The sequence below is a fragment of the Triticum dicoccoides genome, chromosome 1A, assembly GCF_002162155.2.
Source record: "Triticum dicoccoides isolate Atlit2015 ecotype Zavitan chromosome 1A, WEW_v2.0, whole genome shotgun sequence".
In the NCBI taxonomy this organism is placed as follows: Eukaryota; Viridiplantae; Streptophyta; class Magnoliopsida; order Poales; family Poaceae; genus Triticum; species Triticum dicoccoides.
This window is the reverse complement of record NC_041380.1, coordinates 34,326,519-34,341,254: the sequence shown is the minus strand read 5'-3', so window position 1 is coordinate 34,341,254 and position 14,736 is coordinate 34,326,519. Positions and strand designations below refer to the sequence as shown.

Here is a 14,736-nt window from a genome sequence, read left to right as displayed (position 1 = left end):
CAAGAGTGATCCAAGAATGGCTCACAGGACAGCGGTCAAAGTTATCCTTAGTAACTAGTGGACTAAGGAATTTTCTCGATTATGGAGGTGGTAAAAGAGTTCGTCGTAAAGGTTACGACGATGCAAGCTTGACACCTATCCGGATAACTCTGAGTAGAGAGACCGGATACATATAATGGAGCAATAATTTAGAATAGCTCCAAGTAGAACAGTTGTTTGGAATAGCTCCAAATAGAGCGTGGTAGCTGCATCTAGGAGATGACATATAGATTTGTAAAGCACACACGGATCTGAAAGGTTCAGACCCGTTGACTAAAACCTCTCTCACAAGCAACATGATCAAACATAAAACTCATTGAGTGTTAATCACATAGTGATGTGAACTAGACTACTGACTCTAGTAAACTCTTGGGTATTAGTCACATGGCGATGTGACCTGTGAGTGTTAATCACATGGCGATGTGAACTAGATTATTGACTCTAGTGCAAGTGGGAGACTGTTGGAAATATGCCCTAGAGGCAATAATAAATAAGTTATTATTATATTTCTTTGTTCATGATAATAGTCTTTTATTCATGCTATAACTGTATTATCCGGAAATCGTAATACGCGTGTGAATACATAGACCACAATATGTCCCTAGTGAGCCTCTAGTTGACTAGCTTGTTGTGATCAACAGATAGTCATGGTTTCCTGGCTATGGACATTGGATGTCGTTGATAACGGGATCACATCATTAGGAGAATGATGTGATGGACAAGACCCAATCCTAAGCATAGCACAAAGATCGTGTAGTTCGTTTGCTAGAGCTTTGCCAATGTCAAGTATCTCTTCCTTTGACCATGAGATCGTGTAACTCCTGGATACCGTAGGAGTGCTTTGAGTGTATCAAACGTCACAACGTAACTGGGTGACTATAAAGGTGCACTACAGGTATCTCCGAAAGTATCTATTGTTTTATGCGGATCGAGACTGGGATTTGTCACTCCGTGTAAAGGGAGAGGTATCTCTAGGCCCACTCGGTAGGACATCATCATATGCGCAATGTGACCAAGAGTTGATCACGGGGTGATGTGTTACGGAACGAGTAAAGTGACTTGCCGGTAACGAGATTGAACAAGGTATCGGTATACCGACGATCGAGTCTCGGGCAAGTAACATACCGATAGACAAAGGGAATTGAATACGGGATTGATTAAGTCCTTGACATCGTGGTTCATCCGATGAGATCATCGTGGAACATGTGGGAGCCAACATGGGTATCCAGATCCCGCTGTTGGTTATTGACCGGAGAACGTCTCGGTCATGTCTGCATGTCTCCCGAACCCGTAGGGTCTACACACTTAAGGTTTGGTGACGCTAGGGTTATAAAGGAAGCTTGTATGTGGTAACCGAATGTTGTTCGGAGTCCCGGATGAGATCCCGGACGTCACGAGGAGTTCCGGAATGGTCCGGAGGTAAAGATTTATATATGGGAAGTCCTGTTTCGGCCATCGGGACAAGTTTCGGGGTCATCGGTATTGTACCGGGACCACCGGAAGGGTCCCGGGGGCCCACCGGATGGGGCCACCTGCCCCGGGGGGCCACATGGGCTGTAGGGGGTGCGCCTTGGCCTACATGGGCCAAGGGCACCAGCCCCTAGAGGCCCATGCGCCAAGATAAAGGAAAAAGGGGAGAGTCCTAAAGGGGGAAGGCACCTCCGAGGTGCCTTGGGGAGGATGGACTCCTCCCCCCTCCTTAGCCGCACCCCTTTCTTGGAGTAGGGGGCAAGGCTGCGCCTCCCCCTTCTCCCCTGCCCCTATATATAGTGGAGGGGAGGGAGGGCATCCATACCTGAGCCCTTGGCGCCTCCCTCCCTCCCGTGACACCTCCTCCTCTCCCGTAGGTGCTTGGCGAAGCCCTGCAGGATTGCCACGCTCCTCCATCACCACCACGCCGTTGTGCTGCTACTGGATGGAGTCTTCCTCAACCTCTCCCTCTCTCCTTGCTGGATCAAGGCGTGGGAGACGTCATCGGGCTGTACGTGTGTTGAACGCGGAGGTGTCGTCCGTTCGACACTTGATCATCGGTGATCTGAATCACGACGAGTACGACTCCATCAACCCCGTTCACTTGAACGCTTCCGCTTAGCGATCTACAAGGGTATGTAGATGCACTCTCCTTCCCCTCGTTGCTGGTCTCTCCATAGATAGATCTTGGTGTTACGTAGGAAATTTTTTGAATTTCTGCTACGTTCCCCAACAGTAGTTGATAAAGGGATCGAACCAGAGACAATTAACTGGCCAGACCGTTGCCGGACTTGGTTCTTCGGGGCTGGCAGAACCTTGGACCCTGTAACAGGGAAGTGAATTTGGACGAACGATCAAATGGACATACCAGTCAGGAAGCTTCAGCAGTATATCGAAGCAGCGCAGCAAGGGACGATCTTTCCAGATAGAGAGAACGACGAGCTCACAATGGCCCTCGGGAATCCTGAGCACCCTGGATGGACACGAGGCACGCCAGGCTCCATTCCGTGGAAGGTTGGGTTTCCGGACGCAGGCGATTACAAATCCCATGAGAGGAGGAAAAAAGTGCAGCAGACCCAAATGCAGGCGCTGCAAGCAAGGGTACAAGCGATAGAGGAACGAGAAGCAAATCGCAGCAAACGTACTGCCGAAGCTTCCCCCGAAGCTACCCCGCCATCTCAGCGGAGAAGCAGCGTGGCTTCCACCGAGCTGCTTCAGCTGGAGCATGCCTTGACGGCTCCTGCCAGCTATCCCGTGGATGCTATCACGGAGTCTCAAAATTGCCACCTTATGACGCAATGGATGAATTTGAAGGTCAAGGCGGCTGTTGGCTCTGTTTATCCTACTGAACCCAGTGCAACTTTTCACTGCCGGCCGATTCCAGAAGGATATGCTAGGGTGATGGTGGATGAAATAATGGAGGGATTTGAGGACCTCCAGCTTGACCACCCTACCGGTGAAGGGGAGACTAGGCTGGGGTCTACTCTGAAGACTCCATGCCTATGGCGGAAGGAGCTCATCAACCTTCCGAACTGGACGCCTTCGCCTCCTCCTCCTCCTCCTCCGGCAAGTCAGGGCACTCCGCCTCCTCCACCGCCTCCTCCTCCGGCGAGTCAGGGCACTCCGCCTCCTCCACCGGCTCCTCCTCCGGTGAGTGACGATCAGGGCACTCTACCGACTCCTTCTCCAGCGCGTGGCGGCACTCGCCTCCTTCTCCGCCTGCGCCGATGCGCCCGAGCAGCCAGCCTCCTCCTTCTTCGCCTCGTCAGCAAGGGCGGAAGAGACCTGCCGCCGCTCCGGCTGCTCCGCCGTGTCGTAGTCCTTCTCCTCCGCCTCGTAAGCAAGTAAAGAAGACAACCACTCTGTCTGCTCGGCCGGCGTCCAGCAGTACAGCCAGAGGCGGGAGGACATACAGATTCGGTCCTTCTCTGAAGACTCCAGAGAAGTTACCATACGAGAGGACCCCAGAGGAGAACGCCGAGATCGCGCGAACCGAAGTGGATGACTGGTTTCAAGGGTTGAAAGCAAAGAGACATCCACCTCCGGAGGAGAAGGTAGATCCGGTGAAAGCGAAGCGCACTCTGGCTGCCCTGACAAAACCACCCAAGTCTCCACCGAAAGGAAACTATGAGTGCATTATTGGAAAGGAATTTGCCGAAGCGGAGTGCTCGGGAAGTACTGTCAGTGATCAAAGGCTAAAGGAACGACGAGCTGGGAAACAAATTGCCCAGCTCGGCAAACAAGTGAAGCAATCATTCCCCCCGCTCAAGGTGCCTAGCGACAACGTCGCTAATGATCCTAGGATGGTGCCCGGTTATAGCAATCTTGCCGATTACCTACCCGACGATGTACATTATGAACCCATGGAGGTGCAGATACAAAGATACGAGTACGGGAAGCCTCTCGTCAAAGATGAAAGATCTTTATCAACGATGATGCGAAGATTGCATGATTGGTACTTGAAAGTCTGCCAAGACTCTGGGGGGAGGAGTACTTTGTATGTGAAAGTTAAAAAGGAGCATGACCTCGTTGGAATTGAACTGTTGCCTGTTCCATTTGAGGAGTTCTTTCAGTTTTTCAATCAATTGGCCCTCGATAAAACAATGGTCACCTGCTACTGTCTGTAAGTAGTACTACTTCTGTCATTAAGTCTCTCTATATAGCTCAGCTCTTTCATTGCATGTATTTATAATCATCCTCACTATATTATGCAGATTGAAGATCACCGAATTGAAGAAAAGACAAGTCGGTGATATTGGGTTCATTAACACATATCTCATAGATGCAACTCAGGTTAAATTTCATGCCACAGATACCGAGGCCAACTTGCTACGATCGTCGGTAATAAATGAAAAAAAAGATATAATACTCTTTCCTTACAACTTCAAGTGAGTGTTACTGTCTTGTGCGTATTCGGTTTCCCTTATATATATTAGTCAAGGTTATAGTAATGTAATTGATGAGTTATGCATGTGTGTGCAGTTACCACTATATTCTCCTAGAGATTAAGCTTGAGCAGGGACTAGTAACTGTCTTAGACTCAAAACGAAAAGATCCCCAGGACTATGCGTACATGACTCAAATGCTCGAGAAGTAAGTTAAATCGATCATTATCCACCATATCAGCAACTTTGTTCATTTCCTGATATATCAAGTAATTGTTTTCTTTGTCTGGCAGGGTTTGGAAAAATTCTCAAAAAAAGTTCCAGGACCCCCGAAGAAGCTGCAATTTAGACACCCGAAAGTAAGTACTATAGTAGCATGTTCCGCGCATCTCCTATTGATTTGGCATTCTTGCTTATCAGTTTGATTAACCTCTATTTCTTGTAAAGTGGTTGTGGTAGGAAAAAGGGAATGATTTCTGTGGATACTACGTTTGCGAGTCCATCCGCCACACGACCTGTGAGCGGGGCTACACTGATGAACAATATGAAGTACGTAAATAACAACATTCACAATTTTATTTTATTACCATCATTTGTGTTGAGTTTCATTCATTCATATATATATATGTATTGACCCCCTTCTTCAAATTAGATGTTTCGGAAGCGGGATGAACTCCTAGCACCAGCTTGCATGCGAGCAATTCAAGAGGAATTGGCGGCATTCTTTCTTGACCACATGATCGCTAAATACGGAGAATACTATGTGGACCATGAGTCCGTATGATTATATTTGTAAGAGATAATTATTGTATATATGTAGCCGGTAGTGTCGGATAGATATACGAGAACTTGTTGTTCAACCAATCTCTCGGAGAAGGAGAGGTGGTCGATATCACTTCTCTCTGTATGCATATATGTTCATGACGATCTTCTGTTTCCTTCGTTTGCTTACTAGCTAGCTAGCGTGTCTAGTCCTCTCTATACGTATGTATAGTACGTAGCGTCGACCAAGCACGGACATAAGAGAGGACACTTCTCTCTATTAATTATAGCTAGCTAACACAATATATGAAACACCTAAATTAACCCCCCAAAACCCCCAAACCCCCCCCCCTTTCAAAAAAAACAAAAACCCCAGCCACAAAAATGCTGACACGTGGATGCCTATTGGTCCCGGTTGGTGCCACCAACCGGGACCAAAGGGTCTCCTGCCTGGGCTCCGCGCACAGGCCACGTGGAGGCCCATCAGTCCCGGTTCTGGATTGAACCGGGACTAAAGGGGCAGGGCATTAGTACCGACCCTTTAGTCCCGGTTCAGGAACCGGGACAAAAGGCCCTTACGAACCGGGACAACAGGCCCTTTTTCTACATTGGATAATAATATGAAGCATAAAGCACCATGTTCAAGTAGAGGGTACATCGGGTTGCGGGAGAGTGGACCGCTGTAGATAGATGGGGGAAGGTGATGAAGATGTTGGTGAAGATGATAGAGGTGTTGGTGTAGATTGCCGTCACACGATGATGGCCCCGACGGCATTACAGCGCCACCAGGAGAGAGGGGGAGAGAGCCCCCATCCTTCTTCTTTTTCCTTGACCTCCCCCCTAGATGGGAGAAGGGTTGCCCCTCTGGTCCATGGCCTCCATGGCGGCGGAGGGGCGGGAGCCCCTCCGAGATTAGATCTGTCTCTCTGTCTCCTTCTGTTTCTGTGCTCTCAGATTCCGGCCTTTCACCGTTTCTTAAATTCCCGGAGATCCGTAACTCCGATTGGGCTGAAATATTAACACGATTTGTATACGGATATTGGATTTCTTGCGGCGAAAGAAGGGCACCAACCGCCTTACGGGGTGGCCACAAGGGTCTAGGGCACGCCACCCCCTGGGGCGCCCCCCCTACCTTGTGGCCCCCTCGGGCATCGTCTCGCGTTGATTCTTATTCCAAAAAATCACATATATTCCAAAAAAATCTCCGTAAGTTTTTATCTCGTTTGGACTCTGTTTGATATGGATTTTCTGCGAAACAAAAAACATGCAACAAACAAAAACTGGCACTGCGCACTGGATCAATATGTTAGTTCCAAAAATAGTATAAAAAGTTGCCAAAAGTAAGTAAAAGTTGTAGAATATTGGCATGGAACAATAAAAAATTATAGATACGACAGAGACGTATCAGCTGGCAGCACCGACCAGTCCTTCTTGGACTTGCATCGGTTAATTCCAGTTAAATGGTACTCAATGTATGATCAATCAACCGTTTAAGTAAATGATGAAAGATTTCGATAGATAAGTGCTACTCCAAATCTGAAGTCCATAATAGCTAAATAAACTAGGGTCTCGGCTTCATTACTACATTCATACTCTAAAGACTTGAAAAACCCCATAAAGAGTGGGACGGGACGAATACTCACAGGAGTGGTTTCGCTGGTTCCTTCCTTCATAAAGAGTTGACCGTTAGGCTTTCCCGTGAGATCGAACAGAACGACTCGGTGCAACTGAAGTGCAATGGCTAGGGCAAGACCACATTTAAAAAATTCCGATCGGTTCATTTCGATGATTCTGAAATGAAGCGACTTCATCACAGAAACTTGGCCAGGCCATCTCAGTGAGACTAAAATCCATTTTGCAACAAGTGGTGGTAGACTCGAACACTCCATCTTATCTTATATCTTATATTTACTAATTGGAAGCACTAATTGAGCCTCCACGTTAATTCTCACGTAAAATTAACCTTTGGATCTTAAACCTACGGTTAAGATCAAATAATTAACCGTGGTGAGAGACCTGCATGTATACAATCGCAATCTCTATAGAAAACCAAAAGGAAAGAAAAAAAATGCTGGAAAATTGGACCCTCTTCTTAAACTTACGGTTAACATCTATTTTTTTAACTTTGCATGTATACGATCTATAACCTCTATATAGAAAACCAAAAGGAAAGAGAAAAAACGCTGGGAAATCGGACCTCTTCAAACATGGGACATCACGTGGCTATCCACAAAAAGAATCCCGTAATTTTCTCCCAATTATATCCCCACAAACAATTCCCTCGGTATCTAAAAAGCACAACTCTCTCCGCGACGTCCCCACGAAAAACCACCGCACGCGCCGCCTCCGGTTGCCGTTCAACCGCCCATGCGCCGCCGGCCAAAAGTGCGCATGATGAAGATGTTTTGATGCGTGACATGGGCTCTCCTATCGACGCAGGCTGACCAGGATGACAAAGATAACAGGGACGGCGTGGGAGAAGTTGGCACTCCGCTGGGATCAGGTGCGAGACTATCAGCAGTGCCTCGGCCACGGAACCAAGGCGTACGTCATGCCCAAGCCTATTCGGAGAGAGAGAGAGTCATGGATGGTGAAAAGCATGGAGTGATTATCTCCAGATTGGTGGAGATGAGTCAGCATGCAGAGGGTGTACCACAAGGAGGGATTTTGAGGTAGTATCATAATCAATCTGTCATTCTCTCTCTTCTTTCTCTCCATGTCGTGATGTTGTCCTCCTTTCTATTTCTATCAGATTGGTTCTAGGTCCTCCTCTTTTTTCTCCATGATCTAACGGAATTATTAGTAAAATTAATCTGCAAATATCAATCGAGTGGACGTTTGATCAGGTAGGTTATGTACCTATGTGTTCAGGTCTACCCAACCAGCCTTCTCGCCAGAGGAACTATGCGGAAGCAACATAGTGTTTGGAAACAATCTACCAAATTGTGTCATCGTGGTGCTGTGGTACCGTGGACGACGATCTGTCCCCATTATGTGGACCGGTGTGACTTGACATGCTGACGGAGTAACTATTCTGGGACCCACGGGACGACAACCACACGCTAGAGGAGGGTAGCATGAGTTGTTGCGCACCCTGTGCCAAGTGTCTCTGCCACCGACTGGCGATGCTGCATCACTGCGAGTTGTACACCATGGTGTACTCGCACGCCGTCGGCGACAAACCAACAAGTTCGGACCTTACAAGGCTATAGCCAGGCAAGGAGGTGCCAGACTACGGGCTCTAGGTGGACGGTCTTAGAGATCTGAGCGATCTTCTCCATCTTATCCCAGCAGATAGTGAGATGGCAACATATATGCTGCAGGAGCTAGATGTACAAGATGGCGGCAAGCACATCTGGCTACAGGAGGCACATAGTAGGTACTACTACCTCTGTGTCTGCTGCTAAGGTTGATGCTTTATTGCCGGAGAAACGTAGCAACAATGGTCCATCATCCATCTCTGTTCATGTCGTTCACGGTTTGATACTCACAACAGGTACTCCTGCCTTTTCAATACGTGTACATAAGTATATGGATGAAACTGGGATCACGTACTACATGCATGCATCATGGCTATGTATATCTATACCCATAGTCTGTACTGCTATTTTCTAAAAGATAGTAATATTGTGCATCAGATCTTTCACTCTTCACTAGGGCATTTAAAGGCATGAACTGATTAAAAGTGCAGCATGTGTCTTCAGTTCTAAGTTAATTCAGATCACTAATTTTGTAGTTGCCACTATGTGCTAAATTGTGCATGTTACATTCCCATTGAAAATAGATAAGAAAAATATAAATCTTCACACAGTAAAATTTCTAGATTTATATTTGAGCTCATCGCCATTCCAATACTTCTCTGTTCCTGTGCAATGAGTTATTTTTCTTGTGCATGCCTTCTATGTTAGTCAACTTTTAAAGACATTTCGGTTCTTTTAAAGTATATATGTGGTGGGACATTCATTCATCTGAACAAACCTGGGATTCCTATTTTATAGGTAGTAATGCAAATTGGTGCCTTAAAAATAATATACTTAGTATGAATAATTAGATCTCTTTCTTCTTCAACAATGGTCACTACTATGTTCTTCCTGCAAATCTACAATTTTTACAAGTACTTTCTTAACGCTAAGGTACCTCCCAATTATTACCTAGTCTGAATTTGATAGGTTTATATGCACATCAGCACAAGTGGCATTATCTCTGCTTCTCATATGCTCATTTTTTTGTACTACTCACGTCCTGATAGTCATGTATTCATTGCTATTTCGGTGTGAAATTAGAATCATTGTACCTCTGCTTTTGCTAGAGTACCTCTTCCGTTACCATCATACATATTTTATATTATTGTGCATGAATCTCTATAATCTCGCATTTCATGTTTGCATTTAGTTAAGTTGACATATATTTGATGGAATTAACCATGGATGGAAGTGCAGACTGAAAAGATTCTGCAACAATATTTTGATTTATGTTACTGGAAGTACCATCCATGATTTTATCATTTTTCAGGCTTGCGCTCAACCGTTCTGTTGGAAAGGATTTTCTATCAAGACTGTTATACAAAAATAATAAGGGTCATTTTACAGTGCATCCGGACGATATGGACCGTCCGTCGGAGCGAATTCGACGGTCCACATCCGATGCAATACGCTGATGTCACGTGTATTATATCAGACCCCGAGGGGCATTTTCAGGAGAAAAAATATTTCGAACTGATCTGATTTTCCCTCCCAAATATTTCGAGGGTATTCTCGGTACGAATTTCAGGGCTATTTTCGGTTCGATATTTATCCCGTTCGCTAGGGTTTATTCCTCGCTGCCACTACGGTTTTAATCCTCGCCGACAGGATCTAGCCGCTCATCGCGGCCCCTCCCTCCCTCGTTGCCGGCAAGATCTAGCCGCGCATCGCGGCCCCTCCCTTCCACCACCCCAATTCCCTCGCGATCTCGCACCACCTTTTCAACGAACACGAGAGGAGGCCCACTGCCCTCCCCGCGGCGGCCGCCGGCAAAGAGTCGGCGCCATCCCACCTCCCAGTCCTCCATGCGGGTGCCTATAGCCACAAGGTTATAGGCAACCTCTTTCCCACACCTCAATTGGTTGTTTGCGTCCTCTACATATCATTTCTCAGTCATGGGTGCAGCTTTGATCTGGCCATGCGTCTCGTCTGATGGCAAGGTGGTTGGGTATGGATCATGTTCCGCGGGACTAGATGAAGCTGGCCGCCGGCCTCGACGGCCAGCCCCATTCGTCCAACCCCAGCTGCATGATCTACGAACGTTCAATCATTGCATTCAACATGTATTCTTTCAATTTGGCTGATAGGTGAGATTTGGAGATCAATAGAGATGATAAGCTATTAATTTTGGAATGTACTATAAACAATTCATAGCTTATGTTGCTCAATATTTATGATGCTCGCTTCTTCTTGTGCAATTGCTGGACTGGGATCAACAGACTTGGCATGTGCTTTATATGAAAAATTAGATTCACATGGGATATCCACCTTTTCAAGATTGCTATTAAATCTTATTATGATGTTTTAGCCTTGTTAAAGGGAGAGTAATGGTCCTCGCAAAAAGCAGAGAGAAAGGAATGACCATTCGATTCTTCCATATGTTGCATTTCATTCTTCCGTGTTTACTTATGTCCAACATTTGTTACATGCACACACTTGACAAGGTTAGTACAAGTAGTAATTTTTCCTCTGTTTTGCAGGGCTATGACAGAACATGCTATGTGATTCCATGAGGCAGGATGGATGTACCATGGCCACACCACTATGCTCCTGAAGGTGATCGCTTCAATTCAGCGTTGCAGCACCTGCAGAGGCCCCCTATGGTACATGCTTTTACTATTGTTATCCTATGCTCTATTTTTTGGCTTTGTGGCCTGCCTACGAGATATAGCTGGGATTGCGTGTTGAATCAGGCAGTATTTTTGACTTCTGTTGTGAGGCTATTGTAATGCTCGTACCTTTTTCTCTCGTATGAAAATAGACATATCATAATCCATTATTCTTCTAGGGTTGCCCCAGGAACCATTACTATCACATGGTAGTAAAAAGCAAATATAGATTTCTACGAGATCCCGTGGAGACCAAATTTATTTCAAGCAAAATATAGTAACCAATATTATTAAAGTTTTACAACTTGACTCATGTGCAATGGACTAAGAACACGGCTAGGAAACCTTCTTCGGGACTAAAACCCAACCACACCCTACTATGTCGCTTTATGGCCAAGTGTACATTCCACATGTAAGAATGAACCACAATGTTGGACTAACTGCTTGCATCCTCGTCGTCTTCAACCGCAGCTGCATCCGATTGCCTAGCATGGTACTGCTTGAACCTACTCCTGTATTTCATTTTGTTGTAGGGTGAATCGACAAGCACAACAGGTAGCTCTCTTCTGAATTTGTCGATGTAGGCCTGCATGCGAGGATATGTTAGTATCGTTCCATATATTTCAAAAAATGACAGAATTTTAGGTGTTACTCTACGTACTTCGTCATATTGCAACCTCAGTTTTACTCCCGTAAATAATTCGATGTTCTTCAGCATGTACAGTGCACAACAAGAACTGCAACATTTTATGTTGTTAGATCAGCATTTCAGATATTAACAATCTAAAACAAAAACAAAAGCTAATATTGTTGACTGACGTCTCATCGGATTTTGGCATATTAATATTCCGTACTGGTCATTGCGTCACGTTAATGTCTTCCCATGCATTGCTTTCAATCCCATTGACTCGTATCGCTGCTCTCAGATGTGCTTCCATCCCACGTACCTGCAAGCCCAATAGAATGAAAATTATGAATCCCCAATTGTAACAAACCTGCAATAACCGACATCCGGTGCATTATACTATGAGTAATGGCTGGTTAAACTCTCAATCAATCATCATTGAATTGGCGATAGAACCTCACAAGACGCATACCTTTGTGCCACCATAAATCAACGGATCGACTAAATCGAGCTTCCACACCGATGCCATGAGCCAGATTCTAGAACAAATGAAACCAAATAACCAAAAGAAAAGAAGGAACCAAAATGGGAAAAATAAAGCAATGCGTACAACAGTTTGTACCTTCGATTAAGCATGTGCAGATCAATCGATTAGGCTACTCATCGAGAAGCTGAATGGATGTAGACAAATACTTGTGTCCTTTTCGGGGACGATGCGCCCTAACTGTAAGTCACACCTCCTCGCCTAGGTGGATAGATTTGTTGGTCGCTCCATGTTCGTCGGCTGTCATGGGGATGGGAAAGGGAACTCCACCGACTGTGGAGATCTTTTTTCACGACGGGGTGATGTGCAGAGGTTGATCGGACGAGCGTAGCGGTGGCGGTTGACGAGAATATGGATTGCCATCTCCGGGCGTCTCCTCTGTTAGGGTTCATGAGGCATTTCTTTTCTAACTCGACTGTGATCGTTTGGTAGGCCTTTCTTCAGTAACGCTCATGGGGTGGGATATGAGTGGTTTGCTAGTTGGGCCGGGGAAAAAGGCCCAGGCAACCAGAGGACTCAGATTTTGCCCCTGGAGCAGCCGACCTTTAGGACAGTTGGGCCAGGAAATCAAATGTGTGGTGGAAGTAAAAAAACCCAGCATATCTGATGGTAAGGAACGCCCATATCACGGAAAATATATGGTCAGAAACACTCGGTGCGTGAGAGGGCTGAAGTTAGACTCAGTTTTACTGTCCTACATATCATAGGTTTTGTTTGGTATACCAAATTACCAGTGTTGTTTGTGTGTGTTGCTTGAAGAACCAAAACCAAAAGCAAAAGTTTCTTCCCTCGAAAGGACCGGAACTTCAAAACAACCTCCACACAATAAGAGCTTGATCAAAAAATTCATCCAAAAGTAAATTAAGCCCGCAATGTCGACCAACCAGAGCCAAGGACTATAACTTCATACATGGCTGGGCTAGCAATAGAACATCAGTACAGCTAAGCTATGCATGTCTCAGAAAGCTGTTATGTGATTCTCAAAAGAAAACGAAAAAGAAAGAAACTGTTATGTGCTAAACGAAGAGAAGAACACAAATACGAAATAGCTTAAAACTATTATACATGCGTTAAAGCAAATTGAACGGGAACTGGGCTTTAGCCCAATGGTTGGGGTAGTAGTCTCACTCCTTGATAACCATAGTTCGATTCTTGTGTGGAACGAATTTCTGGAATTCTCGCTAAGGAAGCCTAAATATTTAAATTCCTGATGACATATTTTTTTGTCCGTCCAGAAAAGATATCGCGACGTCCGTAATAATAATAATAAAAAAGAAACCCGCAAATACCTCGTGACGCCCTCCTCCCCATCTCCGATTCCTCCTCGGCGATTCCTTCTCTCCTCGCCGCATCCCCGTCCCCGTGCCCTTCTCCAAACTCCACCATCCCCGTCCCGTACTCCCTCCCTTGGAAAAGATCAATTGGAGGAGTAATTCCGGCTTCATCCGGTGGTGGCGATGCCGGAAAAGATCGATTTTTTTTGACGGGAGGAGTAATTCCGGCTTGATCCGGTGGTGCCGATGCCGGATCCTGCGACGGCGCCGACGCGAGCCACCAAGGGCCGTGGACTCCCTCTCCGGCTGCGATTCCGCCAAACCCTGTCGTCTCGGCGTCCCAGCGACCATCTCCGAGGCGGATAAAATCGTTTCTTTCGGTAGCAGCCCGAGGAGAAGGCCCGGACAAATCCTCGGAGCAGTAAGCCCGCCGCTCCAGCACCTTTCCTCACCGCCGTCGTCATCAAGGTCACCCCCATCCTTTTACTCCTCACTCTTTTTCCCTGCACCATCATGCGTATTTGTATTTGTGCTACACCATAAGGCTTCTTTTTGCTACCCCATCAGATCACAAGAGCAGGACTCTTTGGACGGTGCTGAAGATTGACCGGTTGGAGTCTATTGATTTGGGTATCCAGGAGTATCCTACTAGTTACACGGAGAATTGATTGTCAAGAACTAATTTGGCGGATTCACGAGGGAAATAGGTTGACTGCTGTGCTGAATTTTGTCACAAAATGCTATGGAATAATTTGTATTTCAACATGAACTGAGATTCATAGAGTATATCTATCAAATCGTTTTAGTTGTTCAAATTATAACATTGACCACTTGTTTGCTTCTTCAGGTTTTCTGAAGTTTCTTGGTCCTTACTACATGGTTCCAATTACCAGGAGAAGAAAAGTTGGCAGAATCTGTGGTCATTATATTTTTATTCAATTGGAAAGAGTGAAATGGTTGCAATAGAAATCTGCATTTAAGTCTTCAGCTCTCATATTCTTTTTGTGGTTTATTTATTTATACACTCAGAGAGAGGACTGGTTAGCTTAGGCCATCGGAGTATCTGTTTGATTGATGTGATGAATTTCAATTCTGCCTTGGAGTATTTATTTATTGAGCTTTACCTGTCTTTTTCTCAGGTTCTCTTGGTGGTCGGAATTTTGCAAGGTGAAGTTGGTCCTATGATTTCTGTCATGAAAATTGAAATGACACGTTTGGAGTCTTGTTCGGATGTCGGTGGTTTACATGTTCCAATTCAAGATATTAAAGAACCAGTTGAACTTCCC

The 14,736-nt window shown here is 45.7% G+C and overlaps 1 long non-coding RNA gene across 1 annotated transcript; it reads left to right on the top strand.

The window, feature by feature from the left end:
* The first annotated feature begins 13,483 nt into the window (after nucleotides 1-13,483).
* LOC119361037 lies at nucleotides 13,484-14,612 on the top strand. The gene is made up of 3 exons (XR_005172831.1): nucleotides 13,484-13,918; nucleotides 14,018-14,157; nucleotides 14,298-14,612. It is a non-coding gene; the product is annotated as an uncharacterized LOC119361037 (long non-coding RNA).
* The last annotated feature ends 124 nt before the right edge of the window (nucleotides 14,613-14,736 follow it).